This window comes from Rattus norvegicus, chromosome 4, assembly GCF_021556685.1.
Source record: "Rattus norvegicus strain SHRSP/BbbUtx chromosome 4, alternate assembly SHRSP_T2T, whole genome shotgun sequence".
Lineage (NCBI taxonomy): Eukaryota > Metazoa > Chordata > Mammalia > Rodentia > Muridae > Rattus > Rattus norvegicus.
In genome coordinates this window covers 104,498,068-104,510,979 of record NC_141537.1, presented here as the reverse complement: position 1 = coordinate 104,510,979, position 12,912 = coordinate 104,498,068, and the positions used below count along the sequence as shown (strand labels likewise).

General features: G+C 47.2%; 1 pseudogene across 1 annotated transcript; it reads left to right on the top strand.

Moving 5' to 3' along the window:
- Positions 1 to 8,935: 8,935 nt before the first annotated feature.
- Tuba1b-ps8 (tubulin, alpha 1B, pseudogene 8) lies at positions 8,936 to 11,669 on the top strand (annotated as a pseudogene). The gene has a single exon (XR_015686674.1). The product of XR_015686674.1 is annotated as a tubulin, alpha 1B, pseudogene 8 (transcript).
- Positions 11,670 to 12,912: the final 1,243 nt, after the last annotated feature.

The following is a 12,912-nucleotide window of genomic DNA, read 5'->3' as shown; positions in this document are numbered from 1 at the left end:
CACTCAAGGGTTCCCGGACAGGGGTCAGTTCAGACCTCACAGTAGACCAGGCTGGCCTTGAACTCACAGAGATCTGCTTGCTTCTGCCTCCTGAGTGCTTGGATTAAAGGCATGTACCATCACTGCTCAGCAAATGTTCTTACTAGACGTTCATAGGGGCTGGAGAGATGGCTCAGTGGTTAAGAGCACTGCTCTTCCTCAGGGCCTGAGTTCAAATCCCAGCAACCACATGGTGGCTCACAACCGTCTGTAATGGGATCAGATGCCCTCTTCTGGTGTGTCTGAAGACAGCTACGGTGTACTTACATATAATAAATAAATAAATCTTTAACAAAAATGAGATGTTTGTAGTTTCCAGGCAAGGGTATTGAAATACGTTTCTTATGGGTCGAGAACACTCAGTGGGCCTAGAGTCTAAACCCATTCATTTCAGTACCAAGAAGCCAGAAAACCCTGTTTCTTCTAACTTTTTCTTAGAAGACTAAAACCCACAAACTCAGACTTGCCTATTGTGATGTACTTAACAGAGTGAAGGTATATGTAGGTTGGAAAAGGGCCTTTTACTTGTCTCTGTTAAAAAGGGCTCTTTTTAAGACACCTTACTTGCTGTTCTGACAAAACACCAGACAATTTAAGGAAAGGATCTGTGCTTTGGCTCACAGTTTGATGCCATGATCTGTCAAGGTGGGGGAGGGGGAGGCTGAGCAGTGGGAGCTGGAGGAGTCTGCAGTAGGAGGCAGAGAGGGAACGCAGTACCCAGTTCACATCTTTTTCAATTCTGGACTTCAGCTCACGTTTAGAATGGGTCTTCCTTCCTCAGCCAAAGCTCTTTGGGAACAAGGACACATAGAGACTTGGTGACCATAGTGTCACACTCAGTTCTAACACCATGCTTAATCAAGGGGAAAGTCAGTGTGGAATGCACAAAGATGGTCTTTGCTATTGGGTTTGCGAACGTTTTGTCTGGGGCTGGTGTTGCTGTCCTAGCTGTTAGTGAGGCAGAGGCAGAAGGACGGCAAGTTCAGGCCTACCTGCATGATACCGTGAGCTCGGGACCAGTGTGGACGACTCACCCAAGGCTTGTCTCAAATAAAAAGTAACACAAGGACGTAGGAAGGAGCCTGGGACCGTGGCTTGGTTAGTGGAGAGCTTCTCTAACATGAATGGACTCTATGCTCAGCCCCAAGTAATCAGCCCCATGAAGTGGAATCGAGGACTCCATGTATGTTTGACTACTGAGCTGTAGCCCCAGCCACGCTACATATTTAAAAAAAAAAAAAAGAAACAAGCAAAGAAAGAAGTGTGGACAAAAGAGGCTGCTGGGGGACACAGTGGGACACACTGCAGCTTCCAAATGAGATTTTCTTCTCTGTTGGGGGTAGGTTGGGAGAGCAGGTATGAGGAGAAAGAGAGATGAGGGGCATTCGGGGCATGATGTGAAATTCACAAAGAATTGATAAAAAGTTTTTTTTTTCCCCCCGGAGCTGGGGACCGAACCCAGGGCCTTGCGCTTGCTAGGCAAGCGCTCTACCACTGAGCTAAATCCCCAACCCCGATAAAAAGTTTTTAAAAACTAAAAAAAAAAAACAAAAAACAAAAAAACAAAAACAAAAAAACCCCAACCCAGTGTAGTAACATTTAATTATGCCTTTTTGCTTTCTACTTTTGTGCCTTTTTAAATGGCTTTTTCATTTTTCTCCAGTGCGGGGTGTGCGTGCCATTTGAAGTCAGGAATTGCCCTCTCTGACTTGTCAACCTTACCCATCAAGGTGGATCTTGCTGAGGGTTCTGCCTGTTTTACAGTTGGGCCACAAGGTCCACCCAACATTTATGTTTCTGAAGATCCAAATCCTGGTCCTCACTTCTGAGCGGCAAGTGTTTTAACTACTGAGTCATCTCCTGAGTGTGCTCTCCCTTCCCCTCTCCCTCTCCCTCTCTGTCTCTCTCCTCAAGCATCTCGTGTAGCCCACTCAGCCTCTGACTCTATCTGCTTTGAATTACAGACTCAACTCTCTTGTTGTCTTATCCCCCTCAAACCCAATAACCCCGAGTGTTTATAAAGCTATACTGGCCTGCTTCCAGGTTCCTTTTCACATCCATGAAACTTGCTAATGGACCGCTGAGCTCTGTAACATGCCACTCAGTCTGGCTGCTGGGCCGGGGTCCTGACTCAGTAGTTATTAATGCTGTGTGATTTCCTGTGATACCCTGAGCCTTTCTGGTCTTGTGCCTCATCTGCCGAATGGATCTTGGGTGCCCATCTCTTTTGGTTAGGAGAAAAGGAAGCAGTTTCCTGGCAATGGCGTAATCCTGAAGCCTGCAGACTTTGCTGTTTCCAGCTGTGTGGTACTGTAGAATCACGAGGGGGTCTTGAGTCACACTCTCGTTGGTTTTTATATTTCCTCTGCCTAGACTGGAACATGCTGTGGCCTGCTGTAACCTCAGAAACATCTAGAGGTAGCAGGGGCAACCAAGGGGCCCCAGCAAAGCAAGCAAGAGGCATTGTTTGAAGCTAGTTGGACCCCGAAGTGGAACATCAACTCTCTTGCAGCAAACTCCTCCAGAACCCTCTGAAAGTCAGTTTCGCTTTTAACAAGACCCCAGCTCAGCCTTGGGTGACAGGGGTAGCCCCACATAGACAGGTTTTGCCGAATGGTGAATCCTTGAGTGGTTGGCCTTGTTCAAAAGCCTCTCCTCCCTGTCTGCTGCCCTTCTGATGGGCTTTCACAGCTCTGTTCATGGGAAGGTTGATATTGACTTGGGTACTAAGTCAGGCTCTCCCCATGGCTGGGGTCAGGTCCCTTGCCTCTCTAATGTGGGGTTCAGCAACTCTGCACAACTCATTCCTTGGATTGTACCTAGGACCGTCACGCCCTGATCTGTCCCTGAGCATATTACAGCACAGAGCAGCATTCTGGGGCCCTGGGTTTTGAGTTCCTGCCATGTGTACAGCATAAAAGCACAAACCCTATGCTTTTGCTCTGTAACACTGGTCTGTGTGCTCAAAGTAAAGGTGTTCACTTGGGGAATGCACACCTTTTAAAACGATTTGGCCAGTCTATCCAGAAATCCGGTCAAAGCTGTATTAAGACTCCATCTTACTTATGACTAGAGATTTTATTACAAGGGTCATGGACCATCATGTTAAAAGGAATAAGCCAGACTTTGGAAAATGGTGCCATATGTTTGTGCCCATATATGGAATCTATACCTTTAAAAAGTAGGAAATACATAACATGAACATGGGAGGGGCTCTATAAGAAACAGGAAGGGTGATGGAGGATTTTCGGTGAAGACAATCCAAGACTATGATACAAACATGAAAATACCATGTGGAAATCTGTCACTTTGTACATGCACATTTGATCATTTGTAAAATGGGGGAAGATGAGGCAATCTTATATAGAGTAGTACCAGTGCAGAAAAGGTAGTTCCCGAGTGTGACACACATGAGATAGGATGATACTTACTGTGGGACGGAGTGGCAGTGTCCCAGAAAGCAATCTCATATCAGATACTAAAAAGCTGTAACTTAGGACCAGCGAGACACTTTGTCAGGTAAAGGTGCTTGCTGTGCAAGCCTGGTGACCTGGGTTTGATCCCCAGAACCCCATAAAGGGGAAAGAAAAGAACCAATGCTATAAAGTTATCTTCTGGACTCCACACTTGCATATACACACATACCACCCTCCCCACACACAAACAAAATCTATAATACAAAAGTGGGGAAATATCTTTTGAATATCATCCCCAGAACACAGGCAACAAAACCACAAATTGACAAATGAATTATTTCAAACAAATTAGCTTTTGACAGAAACAGTGATGAGGCAGTCTGCCAAAAGGGAGAAAACTGCAAAGAATCCAGCGAGGGATGAATACCAAGCAGTAAGAATACAAGCAATGGCAACAATGTCCAAATAAGGCAATGGAAACACAGACCAGGCATGGTGGTGCCACGCCTGCCTTCCCAGCACTGGGCGTGTGGAAGCAGGAGGGTCAGGAATTCAAGGTCATCCTTGGCTATGTGGTGAGTTAGAGATCAGTCTAGGATACATGAAACTTTCTGGAGGGAGGGGGACACCCTGTATCCCATAATTTATACTTATAGCAATGAAAAGTAAAACAAAAAAATTTTAAAAAGAGGCCAATTGGAGGAGAGCAACCCTGTAGGAGGACCAGCAGTCTCAATTAACCTGGACCCATGAGCTCTCGTAGACACTGGATCGATCACCAACCAGGCAGTAGACAGCAGCTGAGATGAGGCCCCCAACACATATACAGCAGAGGACTCCGGGGTGTGGGTTCAGTCAGAGAAGATGCACCTAACCCTCAAGAGACTGGAGGCCCAGGAAGTTTAGAGGTCTGGTTGGGTGGGTGAGGTTGGAACATTCTCGTGGAGATGGGGTGGTGTGGGTGCAGGGAGGAGGTATGGGATGTGAAACAGTTGGAGGGGTGGACTGGGAAGAGTAAAATCTAGAGTGTAAAAATGAATAAATGAATGAATGAATGAATGAATGACGGGGGGCGGGGGATCTATTAAAATGTTTGCACCCATGTGCCCAATTGTTCCAAGGTGGAAAGCTGTTGTAGTGGGAGAAATCTTAGACTCAGCCAGAGGGAGGCACAGAGACGTGAACATGGGCAGAGACTGAATGAACCGTTCTCCAAAAGGTACACCCAGCACACTTTTAAACATCACCGTGAAATATTAGAAATGTGAGAAACATGTATGGATCTGGGAAATGGTTACGGTATATTTTATAAACACATATATCCAAGACGGTTATGATGAAGTGAAAATGTTTTTAAAACATAATAAGGGGCTGGGGATTTAGCTCAGTGGTAGAGCGCTTACCTAGGAAGCGCAAGGCCCTGGGTTCGGTCCCCAGCTCCGAAAAAAAGAACCAAAAAAAAAAAAAAAAAAAAACATAATAAAAATATCAAGATGTCCCTTATTCTTTTGTTTCTATTTCTAAACTCCTACAAGTGACATACAATGTATAATATTACAATTAATAATATACACTTTCTTTCTTTTTTTTTTTTTTCTGGAGACAGGATCTCGGGTAGCTCAGGCTGGCCTTTTTTATTTTTTCTTTCTTTCTTTTTTTTTTTTCTTTTTTTCCGGAGTTGGGGACCAAACCCAGGGCCTTGCGCTTGCTAGGCAAGCGCTCTACCACTGAGCTAAATCCCCAACCCCTAGCTCAGGCTGGCCTTAAACTGGTTATGTAACCCACCACAACCTTGACCTTCTTCTGATCCTCCTGCCTCCCCACCTGCCCAGTGCTGGGATTAAGGTTCTTACCACCACGCTTGATGTTTGCTCTAATTATTTTAAAAGCAACTTCAAAATGTAAATATAATTCACAAAAAGAAACAATGTATCTCAAGGGAAGAAAAAAGCAAAGGAACCATCCTGCCATTCCGGAGCTTTGCTGGTGGCAGAGTCCGGTGGGCTCCACCCACAGAGCTTTCATGGTGGACACTTGAGCCGAGCTCCAGCACTACCTGGCTTTGTCTTTCCCTTCCTTCATAGGTTGTCATACAAGTTGAGCGTTATTTGGTGTTTGTATTTGTGTTCAAACACCCACATGGACTAAGCGTCCCCTCCACTGTTAAGCAAGCAGCACAGTGGCATTAAGCTCGCCTCCCTCCATGCAGCTGTCACCTCCATCCATCCCAGATGAGATGAGTGTCTTTAAAAAAAACAACAACAACAAACCCCCCCCAAAAAAAACAAAAACAAAAACAAAACAAACAAACAAAAAAACCAGGGTTTGGGATCTTACCTGTCTTGGAATGTCCTTAGAAGGCTCTGACATTGAACAGGTAACAGAATAAAAAACCCAGAGTCTTTTCTTTAAAACGAAGAGGAAAAGGATGGGGTGGAAGGAACTATTCAAACTTCATCTTCTTTCCTTGTGGCTCAAAGTCTCCCCTCCCTCCTCTGCTGCCTCGGAAGCCTCCTGGCCTCTTCTGCCAAATCTGCCTCTTCTACCTCTGCCACCACAGTACTTGGTCCCCTCCCCAAGACCAGGGGACCACTATTCTGCTGTTTTCTGTTCCCATGAGTTTGACCATTCTTCATTCACAGAAGTTGGAGTTCTTTTGGTTGTGTGTGTGTGTGTGTGTGTGTGTGTGTGTGTGTGTGTGTGTGTGTATGTGTATTCTGCACACTTTGTGTGTGGGTGCCAAAGAATCACCTTGGGTGTGGTTCCTCAGGAATGTGATCCACCTTTTCCCCCCTCTCTTCCTTCCTTCCTTCCTTCCTTCCTTCCTTCCTTCCTTCCTTCCTCCCTCCCTCCCTCCCTCCCTCCCTTCCTTCCTTCCTCCCTCCCTTCCTCCCTCCTTCCCTTCCTCCCTTCCTTCTTTCCTCCCTCCCTTCCTCCCTTCCTCCCTTCCTCCCTCCCTCCTTCCCTTCCTCCCTTCCTCCCTCCCTTCCTTCCTTCCTTCCTTCCTTCCTTCCTTCCTTCCTTCCTTCCTTCGTTTCTTTTTCCTTTTCTATTTGTTTCGGTCTCTCACAGTTTGCAACTCCCTAAACTATAAACTCAAACTCATCAAACACTGACTGGGGTTCTGATCTCTGCTGTATTTTTTGTTTGTTTGTTTCCATCAATTTGACCTCTGGGTACCTTCTATAAGTAGAATCATATTATATTTGTCAAGATCAATTTTTAAAGTTTTCTGAAGTTAAGGATACAACTAAGAGGTCGAGAACTTGCTATATGAAGCTGTAGGTACAACGCAGAGAAGAAAAAGAAAAGAAGAGATGAGGAAAAATGAGAAAAGAAGAGAAGAGAAGAGAAGAGAAGAGAAGAGAAGAGAAGAGAAGGATCTCTCTCTAAACCGGCCGTGGTTGGTCTAAGCCTGTAAGCCTGCCATCCTAGTTCAGGGCCAACCTGGGATACATTTGATCCTCAAAAAAGTCCAAAGCAAGCCTAAGCTCTCAGATAATAAGGATCAAACCCCTATCGGCCTGTATTTTAAACATGGTCCTTGCTTGATGTTGATTCTTGCTGTGCACTAATGACGTGTGTGGGTGCTGATCTGGGTTAAGCTGTACTCAAGCAGCTTTGGAGGTGACAGGACAGTGGGACAGAAAAGGCAGAGAGGACAGAGCGAGCCTGAGATGGCCCAGACACTTGCTGGGGGCTGGGAACTGAGATGGGTGTGTCTGCCTCTCTGTGCTCCCTTCCTCTGCTCCAACAAGCACAAAGGTTTGGGGTGTTGTAGGGTAGAGAGCTGCCCTATGTGGCATCCCCACAATAAAGGGTGCAGGTGTGCAGCTGGGAGCGTGGGGTTGGGGGGCAGAGGCTCTGTCTGACTCCCCTCAACTCTGGGGAGGCAAACTACTCTCTCCTCAAAGGTCCTTCTCAGTCACTTCTTAGGCCATTTCGAACTCCCTTGGGAGCCTAGGGTACAGTGGACCCTTTGGTCATTTTAATCTGACTCCACTTGAATGGGTAACTGTCACAACAAACCCAGGCCACACAGAGACGGAGGCTTGTGCCAGGCTTGCTGTTCCAGTGATTGTGCTAGAGCCAACGGCTTCCCTGGCTGCAGATACATGGACATGTGCCAGGTGGGAAAGAACATGGCAGGTAGATGCCCTGGGTTCTGTGACCTGGAAGCCCGAGATGGAGCCTGGTCATTGTCCTATTGGCTGGTGAGTTGCCCCCGATACCACAGGTATATAAAAGGAAACCAAAAGGAAAAAAAATGTACCCTCAACATCAGGAAAGAAAAGGTGATTTATTTCTCTTCTCCCTTAAGTCTAAATGGTGCATAAGCCAAACGGGAGTTGTAGGAGCTCCAGAAAGGCTATCCTGACCTACTCACTTCTTGTTTATCCTTCACCCACGTTTTACTGCCGTCGCCTCATTGCAGCAGGCTTCATGGCGTAGCATCATCAGCCATCTCCGAAGGCAACAGGAGTAACTGCACACCCCACCCTCCAGGAGAAGACGCAAGCATCACTTGGTCCAGAACCAGAGCTCTTACCTGAATGGAGTCATCTCTGACTGGAGCTTGTGGAGGGACCCATCCGGACAGCACCCTCTTGCTCTGATGAATCTGTAGACAAAGTAGGTTGAGGCACCCTTATTTTCGGGTGGCTTGTAGAAGGTGTCATTATCATATGTTTATGTACCCTTGAAAACCAGGGAGGAAGTGTGGTCTTGGGAGGTGTTCCACAGTGCCAGTAAGGAGACCCGAGTTTTCTTTCTAGCTGCACTCCTTCCCCGAGGAGGCCATCTGAGCTTCAGCAGGGGAGAGGGCATCACCCCTGCACCTTAGCTAGACAGCAACCCCACCCCCTAGTTGTGTGGCCAAGTGATGGAACTTTGAAACCGTGTGTGCTTCCCAACAATGAAAACAAGAAAAGAGTTACTCTACTGAGCAAAAAACCCAGCAGTAGCCCACTAAGAACTCTGAGTGCCCAGCCATGGGCTTGCGACCAGGTTCACAGTAGCAGGCATGATTTCTCCCCTGGAGAAAAGGCCTTAAATCCAACCAGAAAGTAACTGGTTACCACATACCTCTGTGCCACCATCACACCCGCGGGCATATCATGCCTAGCAGGTTAGCAGTATAGCTCACAGGGTCAGCAGCTGGGTGAGACGTCGGTGACAATTCTCTCCTGGAAGCCTGCACATCACCCCCTGGCTCTATGAAAGCTATCAGCAAGGAGGAAGCCTCCAGCTGAGTCCTCTCATGATTCTTCTATGCCCTGCAACAGAAACATTTGCTGTCTTCAGTGACGGGGTCTCATTGTCTACTTCTAGTGGCAATGCCCTAAATTGTTTAGGATAAACTCTCAAACGTGGACTTCCTTGCAAACAGAGGACTATTCTGAGAAGCTTGGTAAACAGAAACCACTGGTCAGTTCACAGGAACAATGTTGAAATCAGCACAGAAATTGGCCTCGTTGCATTATTTACCTCGACTCTTAGCTGTCGGAAACGGTAACCAGGGCCCAGTGTCTGCCTCTGTCACCCTCACCTTCTAACCCGTAGCTATCATGTGTGAGTTCATCTCCATCCACGTCGGCCAGGCTGGTGTCCAGATCGGCAATGCCTGCTGGGAGCTCTACTGCCTGGAACATGGCATCCAGCTTGATGGCCAGAGGCCAAGTGACAAGCATTGGGGGAGAAGATGACTCCTTCAACACCTTCTTCAGTGAGACAGGAGCTGGCAAGCACGTGCCCCGGGCAGTGCTCCTAAACCTGGAACCCACAGTTATTGATGAAGTTCGCACTGGCACCTACCGCCAGCTCTTCCACCCAGAGCAGCTCATCACAGGCAAGGAAGATGCTGCCAAGAACTGTGCCCGTGGCCACTACACCATTGGCAAGGAGATCACTGACCTTGTCTTGGACAGAATTCACAAGCTGGCTGACCAGTGCACAGGTCTCCAGGGCTTCTTGGTTTTCCACAGCTTTGGTGGGGGAACTGCCTCTGGGTTCATCTCCCTGCTGGTGGAGCGGCTCTCTGTCGATTACTGAAAGAAGTCCAAGCTGGAGTTCTCCATTTACCCAGTCCCCCAGGTTTCCACTACTGTGGTTGAGTCCTCCAATTCCATCCTCACCACCCACACCCCTGGAGCACTCTGATTGTGCCTTCATGGTAGACAATGAGGCCATCTATGACATTTGTCGTAGAAACCTCGACATTGAGCTCCCAACCTACACTAACTTTAACCACCTTATTAGCCAGATTGTGTCTTCCATCACTGCTTCCCTCAGGTGATCTAACAGAATTCTAGGCCAACCTGGTGGCCTACCCCCATATCCACTTCCCTCTGACCACTTATGCCCCTGTCATCTCTGCTGAGAAAGCCTACCATGAGCAGCTTTCTGTAGCAGAGATCACCAATGCCTGCTTTGAGCCAGGCAACCAAATGGTCAAATGTGACCCTCACCATGGTAAATACATGGCCTGCTGCCCGCTGTACCATGTGATTCCCAAAGATGTCATTGCTGCCACTGCTACCAACAAGACCACGCACAGCATCCAGTTTGTGGACTGATGCCCCACTGGCTTCAAGGTTGGCATTAATTACCAGCCTCTCACTGTGGTCCCTGGTGGTGCAGAGAGCTGTGTGTCTGCTGAGCAACATTACCGCCAGTGCTGAGGCGAGGTCACCCTCCTTTATGTACAGGGCAGAAGGCTTCCTGCAATGGAGCACAGGGTGACATTACAGCTGGCAGACTGTAGCCTTAGCAATGGTCTCAGTGTGCACATCATTGCGGATTCTATGGTAGCAGAGAGTTCATCTGGACATTGGTCAGAAGTGCAGTTGAGCGGAAGACACTGGTGAAATGTGAGTTCCCCGTCACAGGAGGTATTCACATGCAGGATGCTGAGAAGAGTGCCCGTGACTTATTTTCAGAAGTTGAACCTAGTGAATGGTAGGTTCTTCTAGTGTGAGGATCGATGACTCTGGATTAATGGGTCCGGTAGGCGTGCTTCTGCTTCAGGTACACAAAGCAGAAAGTGCCTGCTGGTGGCTTCTGTGCATTGACCACAAACTCTGAGTCCCTACACAGTGGCAAGAATAGATGAACCTTCAGGACTTGAAGATAAACTACCATGGAAAGAGACTACCCCACTGGGTGCTGCTGTGTGGTGGGTGGCCTTCGAGTCAAGTCCTGCACTTCCAGTGTGGTGGCTAAGCAGAGATCAGGGTCCTGTCTGTAAAACAATCAGAGCGCATGGTTATAAGGGCTTGGCTATGGGAGTGCAGTTAAACTACACAGGGCCAAGTGTACAGCAGGTGCTTAATAAACGAGGCACATGTCAGTAAACATTTGTCCATCGGCCAATGAGGTCAGATGGAGCAAGACTTCTCTGACAACAAATATAAATGCGTATTAGCATGCCTGTGTGTGTGTGCGTGTGTGTGTGTGTGTGTGTGTGTGTGTGTGAGAGAGAACAGTCCAATGTCTGCCTCTGTGTGTGTGTGTGTCTATGTGTGTGTGTGTGTGAGAGAGAGAGAGAACAGTCCAATGTTTGCCTGTGTGTCTGTGTGTGTGTGTGTGTGTGTGTGTGTGTGTGAGAGAGAGAGAGAGAGAGAGAGAGAGAGAGAGAGAGAGGAGAGAGAACAGTCCAATGTCTGCCTCTGTGTGTGTGTGAGAGAGAGAGAGAGAGAGAGAGAGAGAGAGAGAGAGAGAGAGAGAGAATGTGTTTGATTGCATTCATAGATACATTTTTTTCACATGGTCAAAAAAAAAAGTAGACCTATTTATTTGGAATTAATTCATTTGGAAATTTTAACTTTGATAATTTATTTTGTGACTTTTTTCTTTTCAAGGAATATCTTTCAACAGTAATAGAGGCTGTTGTGTATTGTGCCTTTTTTGCTTGTTTCCTTGGTTGATTTCTGAGGCCAGGGTTTCTCTGTGTAGCCCTGGCTACCCTGGTACTTGCTCTGTGGACTAGGCTGTCCTTGAACTCACAGAGATGCACTTTTCCTCTGCCTCTGTTCTGGGATTAAAGGTGTGCACAAAGGCCCCTGCCTTTGTTTGTTTTTTTGAGATAGGGTGTTAAGTAGCTTAGACTGGCCTCCAGCTTTGCCTTGACAAGGAGGATGGCCTTGGAATCTTGGTTCTTTTGCTTCCATTTGTCATGACTTTTCAACACAGCAATGTTCCCCCCCTCCCCCTCCGGAGCTGAGGACTGAACCCAGGGCCTTGCGCTTGCTAGGCAAGCGCTCTACCACAGAGCTAAATCCCCAACCCCAGCAATGCTTTTCATGGTAGATTTTACATGGAAAAACACACGGGCACCCTTTTTCATCCAGAACAAAGATTGCTTTGTCGTTTTGTCCAGCTATAACTCTGCTACACTGAAAGACATACCATTCAAACATGGACAGGAAGGAAGAATTATCTCTCTTTTGTGGCCTCTTCCAACTCCAGGATAATCAGAGTGTAAGTCTTGGCATATGCTTTCAGCTTGCTCTGTAATGAACATTTCATATGTGGATAAGCTTCTTCTTGGCCCTTTGCCCCTCCTTCAGGATTTGATTCATATAGATATGTAGTGTGTGTGTGTGTCCATGTGTGTCCGTGTGTGTCTATGTGTGTCTGTGTATGGTGTGCTTGTGGGTATGTGGGTATATGGGTATATGTGTGTGGGTATATGGGTACTCACGGAGGCCAGAAGAGGGCTCCAGATACCCTGGAACTAGAGTTCCATTTTGTTGCAAACCAGCTGATGTGGGTGCTGGGCACCAATCTCTGTCCTCTGGCGGAGCAGCCAGTGCTCTTAACCATTGAGTCATCTCCAAAGCCCCTGGGTATGTAGGGTTTTCTACTCTTTTTCAAAGTTTAAGAATCCGTTGTGGGACTAGGGCTATAGCTCAGGTTATAGTGTTACCTAGCACACCCTGGGTTCCTTCCCCAGCACTGTGCAGATGGGGCATGGCTATTGGTGCCTGTGATCCCAGCACATAGTGACTTTAAGCTCAGCTGTGACACATGAGACCTTGTCTCAAAAGGAGGAGAAGCCATGGATTTCTTTTAGTTTATTGCACTTATTTGCCCTCCTGCACAGCAGTGTTTGACACATTCTTATTTATTTCACTGGTCCATGCTTGGGGTCTTGATTTTTAATACATTTCGTGTGTAAATGTGACACCCATGGCACAGCACTGTGACAGACATACCGACAGTCAATGGTTACTATGCTGAGGAAGACTGGGTATCTCTCACCCCACATCCTTAGCTTTTTCTTGACAAGAGCTATTAAAAAATCCCCTGAACAATAAGATTCAACTAATCCAGTCCCCAAAGCTGCTCCTCCTCCATGGCTGATAATCGGTGTCCTTTGGCAGGCATGGCCCCATTTCCTCCCCCACCGTGGTAACCACCGTTTCCTTATCTATCTTTGAGAACTGAGCTTTTGTTT